The sequence below is a fragment of the Somniosus microcephalus genome, chromosome 7 (assembly GCF_052327205.1).
Source record: "Somniosus microcephalus isolate GS21.2 chromosome 7, FLI_Smic_1.0, whole genome shotgun sequence".
Lineage (NCBI taxonomy): Eukaryota > Metazoa > Chordata > Chondrichthyes > Squaliformes > Somniosidae > Somniosus > Somniosus microcephalus.
In genome coordinates this window covers 166,993,553-167,000,678 of record NC_140993.1, presented here as the reverse complement: position 1 = coordinate 167,000,678, position 7,126 = coordinate 166,993,553, and positions in this window count along the sequence as shown.

Below are 7,126 nucleotides of genomic sequence, written 5' to 3'. Positions count from 1 at the left end.
CTGGAGTACCAGGCATCTTTGCGAGCACACCTCGGCTCATTTGCCACTCATAAACATGATTGTGGGAGGGTAAACAGGGTCGAAGTTAGTGTAAACGGGGACTCCATGACCCGACCACAAAAGCAATACAATTTCCCAAGGAGGCAGAGGCAGACATGGAAACGGCCATGACCTCTCTGGTCAAACAGGGGGTATTGAGACCGATAGCCACCCATGTAAACACTTCACTGTGGCCGGTTAGAAAACCGGACAACTCCTGGAGAGCCACAGTGGACTATCGGTTACTCAATTGAAACATCTCCGCCTGTGCACCCACGGTCGCAGCTGTCGCCGACCTCATTGGAAGTATCCCAGCCTCCACAACCACCTTCACGGTGCTGGATATTTCCAACGGGTTTTGGTCCATCCCTCTATGGAGAAGGGACCAGTACAAGTTCGCCTTCACTTTTAAAGGCCAACAATACACCTGGAACTGCCTACCTCAGTGTTTCCACAACAGCCCCAGCATTGTTCACCAATGCATGGCAAATTGTTTAAAGGGCTTCAGCCGGCCTCGGCAGTTAGTTCAGTATGTGGATGACCTGCTCCTATTCACCGATGAAGGAGAGGAACATGGTCCACTACTGGCTGAACTGCTGGAGTTGCTCAGGCAAGAAGGCTTTAAGGTAAACCCTAATAAAGTACAGATCGGCTGACAGGAAGTGAAATTCCTAGGGCTGGCTGTGTGCGCAGGGGAAAGGGCCATCAACAAAGCCAGAAGGGAAGCAGTGCAGGAGTTACCAGCCCCCAATACAGTGACAGGAGTGAGATCTTTTCTAGGGCTAACCGGGTACTGCAGAGATTTTATTGAGGATTATGCAGCCACAGCAGCCCCTCTGCTCCGACTCCTGCATAAGGGAGTGGAGTGGGTTTGGGATGAGGGTTGTGAGGCAGCATTTGTAAAACTCAAACATGATCGGCAGACCGCGCCAGCTCTAGGGGCCATTGATGGGGGAAAAGAGTTTTTCCTGGAGGTAGCAGCCAGCGGGGACAGTCTGAGTGCAGTGCTGCTCCAGGAGCGGCACAGTCAGCTGGGACCATTGGTTTACTCCTCCAGGATACTCACAGAGGTGGAAAAGGGCTATTCCAACTGTGAGAGGCACCTCCTCGCCACTCACTGGGCTGTGCAAAGATCGTTGATCTTCACAGGCGCCTCGCCCATCACACCCCCACCCAAATGCTCCTAGATGGGAGAATTAAAAATGCCCGCATTGCTCGCTGGACCCTGCTTCTCTCCCAAATGGACCTAAGGGTGAAAGGTCTCTGTGAGCCGAAGCTCGCAGCTAACATGATTTATCCAGGGATGGCCCACCGGTGTTCCATTGAAGGAATATGGAAAGTCAACATAGGTTTTCGGGCCGGGATACACCCCACAGGCCACAAAAACTATGTAGACGGTTCGAGCACAGTATCTGCTGGGGAACGACTCACGGGGTGTGGAGTTTATGACCCAGGGACAGACATTGCCCTGGCAATTAAACTCCCCAGCACCATGAGCGCCCAGCAGACTGAACTGTCCACGGTAGTGTACGGAGTTACACACCCCGAGAAATTCCCTACCCCGTACACGATTTGCTCGGACAGCATGTTCACATGCAATTCATGTACAGAATACCTGGCCATCTGGTCCCATCACGGATACACCTCCGCTGACGGGAGACCCCTGGCAATCAAGCCTCTGCTGGAGAAAATCATGACAGCTGTAGGGGAGGAAGGGAAAGTCTACATCCATAAAGTTATAGCCCATTCAAAGACAGAACCCATGCAGGAGGGCAACCAAAAGGCAGATGAATTGGCCAAGCAGAGAGCCAGGGAAGGAAAGTTTTGGGACCCCTACTGAACAGGTTCGGTAGCCGCAATCCGGGACAAGGGAGGCACATGGGGGTAGCTTTGGTCCCGGACCTAAAGCAGGCCCAGGTACGGGATCCCGTCCCCAGAGCCATCCTGAATGCGCTCACAAAAGGGGAGAAAGTAGAGGGCCCGTACGGTACAGCAGCCATCATCGTCAAGGAAGGCATGCTGTTCAGGGGGGAGCAATGGGTAATGCCGCAGCAGCACCAAAGGGAATTCCTCCAACTGGCCCATGAGGGTCCAGGAGTGGGGCATCCCAGGCCTGAGGCCACCTGGCAGAGGGTGGAACAGGCAGGATGGTGGCCAGGACTGAGGGAGCAGGTCCGCGAGTTCTGTGCCGACTGTCTGGTGTGTGCTGCCAATAACCCTGACCCCCAGAAAAGGAAGGTATCTTTGGGACACACCAGGAGGGTAGAGGGACCATGGCAGTCGATCCAGATCGATTACATCAGGCCCATACCCACCGCCCAGGGAGGCTACAAGTATTGCCTAGTCCTGGTGGATGTGTTTTCAAAGTGGGTGGAAGCTTTTCCCTGCCAAACAGCTACCGCATTGAGTACAGCTAAGATCCTGGTCAGGGAAGTGTTCTCACGATGGGGACTCCCACAGTATGTGGCGTCTGATCAATGGAGTCACTTTACCGGACAGGTCATGCAAGAGACTCTCATGGTACTCAGCATTGAAGGGAAATGGCACGTCGCATACAACCCAAAGTCATCGGGTCCTGTGGAGCGTTTAAACCGCACCATCAAAGAAAGGCTGCACAAGGAGATGGGAGACTCATTCAAGAAGTGGGTAGAAGTCTTACCGTTGGTCCTAATGGGGATCCGAGCCAGCCAGTCAAAAAGCACGGGGTATTCCCCACATGAGCTCATGACTGGTAGGGTTATGCGGACCCCCACCCATGTGCTAGCCCCGGTGCTCACAGAAGGTCAGCTCAGGGAGGTGAACCGGGACAGCTTCATCAGGAATCTGTTTGAACACCTTAAACAGGTTCGCTGGCAGGCTGCTAGCAACATGGGAAAACAGCACCAGAGTAACCGACTGCTGCTAGAACCCAACAGGCACCACGAGTGGGAGATAGGGGATCAGGTCACGGTGAGGAACTTTGCCCGGTTAGGGAGTTTTGAACCATTGTACATGGGGCCGTACAGCATTGTGGACAAGGCAAGCCCCATGGTCTATGCCATAAAGATGCCCCGCCACACAAAGTGGTTCCACATTAATCAGTGTAAACTGTTTAATACCAAGAAAGGGGAACGGCCAGCAAGGGTTAACTGCACTAAAAATAGAAATCATCAGCCTGCAGCTGTTGCAGACTCACAGACCGCACCGGAGGGGGCAGTGGCTTGTGTTACTGGAGGGGCCCTCCCACCAATTATTTGGGACACGCCCCCAGTAACCGGAGCCCTAAGGATGTAAGAATTCACAATAATTTACAGTTCTGAAGATCAATTTTTTTGATTAAAGAATCCCTGGGCGTTGTGCTTTTAAATTTCCAGGGATAAAAATGGCTGTCATACCACATGGCCGAAGACAAAGGGGCTTGGAATGCAGCTTTCTGTGTCTGGAAGTAACGTTCAATGGAGACAAAACGTTACCACAGGACAATGCTTTGTTTACAAAGCAATTGAATGCTATTAGCATTTGTTTGTATATCGAGTGGATACATCTAAACTGCAGAAGAGACTTTTGGATCTTGAATGGGAATCCGTTTAAGAATTGAATGGCTTTAAATCACTTAGCATTCTGGACAATAGAACAGTTGTATTTCCCTTTTGTTTCAGCCAGGGAGCTCCGGAAGACACATTAACCCAGTCCAACCACTCTGAGTTAGCCAATCACAGCTTTCTCTTGTGTATTGGACCCTTTGGGCAGGGAAGTTTGCACACAGCCCTTGCAGGGCAGAACGGCAGGACCTCACCAGGTATAAAGATAGCTGCTGAGAAGCTATCTCTCTCTTTACTTCGCTGGACCGCAGGTGAGCAGGGTGTTCTGACTCCTCGGCAAGGCAACCTAGCAGGAGTTTGGGGTGGTGATTTAAGGGAATTGCTAAGATTGTTTAAATAACATTGGAGCCATTTTATCCCTCGTTTTTGCCATCTGCAACCCCGTTATATAGTTTTACTGTAATTACTGTGTTCGTGTGGTATAGTTTATTCATTTGATTGTAGTTTATTTAGGTAATAAAACTTGATTTTTTCTCTCATCCAAACCACTTGTCCGTTTTAATATCATTAATTATAAGTTCCTCCACTCAGAACTGAAGGAGGGGTAGCAATTCAAAACCGCTGTTTGTAAATTGGTTTAGAGTGCAGCAGCAAAAGGCTACTGACCAGGTGAATTACCGTAAACCAGGTAAAAGGTTGGAATTGGTCAGAGCTCAGAGGCAAAGGCTGCTGGCCAGGTAAATTACCATAAACCAGTTAAAAGATGCCCTCCTTACAAGGAGGTCTCCTCGCATACCACAGCCAAAACTACCGGGGTCACCTGTGTATCAGTTCAAACAGTCCAGCCCCGGGAGAGCCACAACCCAAAAGGGAATGCCCAAGGTAAGGGATCAGCCTAAAACTAGTGACCCCCAGTCTGCCGCCTCCAATGGTGAGGGACTCACAGGAGAGGTAGCGTTGGGCATAGAGAGAGACAAGGGTCCCCAGCCTGCGGCATCAGGCTGCGCGGAACCCACAGGACAGGACAGGGAGCCAGCAGCCACACCGAAGTGGGTAGTGCGCTGCAGCACAGGAGGGCACACTCCCCCGATTAACTGGGATTCAGAGAAACTCCCAGGGCTTTTAAGGAGGGCTGTCTGGGTCCGATGGCACAGGCTACCTTACGCCCAGGCGTACAACTGCCCAGAGGCCACAGAAGACAGAGGCCAAACAGGAATTAGCCTGACCGTCCGGAGACAGGCGGTGGATGTACATAGCTTTCTGGTAAATTTTTAAGAGTGTTTTACAGTTGGTAGTTTTAGGATTATTATTGTTTAATTTTAGTTTATGAAAGGTTTAAGTTTTCGAAACTCGATTACTGTTGTGAAGCCAGAGAACCTTCTCTGGACATGGCTATTTGTTTTATGTGTCCCTGCAGAAAGGAAATCGCCATGGGGATGTTTCTGCTCCTGCTCACCCTGGTAGGGGTGAGCATCAGTGACCGAGGAGACGTGGAGGGCTCCCACATCTATGGGTGCTCGGGAGAGAGAGCACCGATCATTACTGCTGGGGGAGGCGAATGGGGTGTGGAGGAGCTCGCTATTTATTTCCATGAGGGAAGGTGGCCAGGGTGGATGGGGTCTAACTCGACCCAATACTCCAGCCAGATCGGGTTCACCTACGGGGAGGCCTCCATCCCATGCCCCAGGGTACAGGTCGTTGCTACAAGGGTCACTGTCACTGAGGGGAAACGTATGTTTCTCACGTGTAAGGGACAGATTCCCCTGGATACGTGGTGGTGGCTCAGAAAGCTGAGCAGGGACATAGGGGACCGTACAGTCGACTGGGAACGATTGGGGAACGACACCCATCGTATGATCACAGAGACCCAAGGGGGAATGAGTGTGTGTTGGGATAAGTGGTGGAAGTCAGAACAGGGAGTTTACCGTTGTATGTGGGGGTCAGAGAAAGTCTGCCTCACAGGCATATCCATCATCTTCCACAGACAATGGCAAGATGCCGGGAAGGGGATGGGGTGGGATTCTAGCCTGCATGCGTGCACGGTCCCACACACCCCGATCCCAGTCAATGCCACTGAACTCGTAGCATGCCCCTGAAAGCCCCTGCCCATGACCACGACATCACGGACCATAGTACAGAGGTGTCCTACCACCACCAAGGGACCAGGGAATGGGTTAGTGCTAGTGCCAACCGACAAGTTGCTGTACCAGGGGGTACACTATGCAGTGGCCTCAGTGATCCTGAACCTGACCGAGGTACACTTACCTGAATGGTGTCCTAAGCTATACCAGGCCCTGCTGAAGGAAATGTTTAGAAAATTTTATGAATTCGACTTTGCCAATGTAGACAAGCGAAACTGTACACACTACACCCTGAACATACTATGGGCTCGGGGAGACAAAGAAGGGGAACCTGGAATGATATTTTCACAACCTATAATACAGGATCCTCGGTAATAAATAGCCTGGATGATATAGAGTTACAAACACAGATAAATGGTCTAAAGACCCAATTAAGAAAGATCCTAAAGGAAGAAAACACAGTGGTAGGCTCAGAGCTACACGAGGACCAAGCTATGACGGTCCATTTAAAAGAGATCATTGCTGAGTTAGAGAGACACGCTAAAACAGTAAATGCACTTATACGGGAGGACAGGAATGCTTCGGATCAGGCTGCACAGGATGAGGTGTGCGTGCTATACGAGGCATGGTTGCTGGGCGAGGGCCGCAGCAACATGGAGGATTTAAAACAGGGTTTAGTCCCCTCCTGGATTAGCAACAAACACCTCGCAGCCCTCCACCCGTTTAGAAATTTGCTGAGCCCATGCCAGCTCCACCTAGCCTCTGAAGCCTACCCTGTCCCAGTGAATTGTGGACGTTCCAACCACACTATCATGGGGATAGTGGTGGGGATGCCGGTCATGGGTGGGACAGCCCGACCCGCACCGATATATAGGGTGGAGAACATTGGAATCATTCAAGGGGGTGCACACGCCTGTTTCGCAGCGGTCCCACCTTATGTCATAAATTGGGAGCACACTATGACAGGTACAGACCTCTCCGTGTGCTGGAGCCAGGGAGCACACATAATACTGTGTCCCCAGCACTTGAACGCCTATTCGAGACCAGAGTGCAGGTTTAAAGCTGCTGGCGCACAACCTGTAAACTGTACCATAGAGGTAATGGCACAAGACCATGTTTCCCTACAGGTAGCATTCATAGGGGGTGGGACATATTGTGTCACCACAAGTGCGCCCCACTACCAGCATGGACAGCACATCTGGTGTCTGGTCAGTGACAGCAGTTTCTGTTTTAAACCCGAGGCAGAAGTTCAAGTGGCCCAGGAACGGATTGTCCCCATTCCTGAACCCTCCACTGTTCACCTCACTGTCAGGGAAAACATTACCAACCTGCAACGTCACACATTTCGGCTATGAAATTCCCCCTCTACCCGAACATCTTACCGCCCTATTAAAAGCAATGGTCATATCACAAAAGCATTTCTACACATTAGAACAGAAGACAGCTGAGATAGGGGCCAAGATCTTGGATATCGTAGTTCCACCT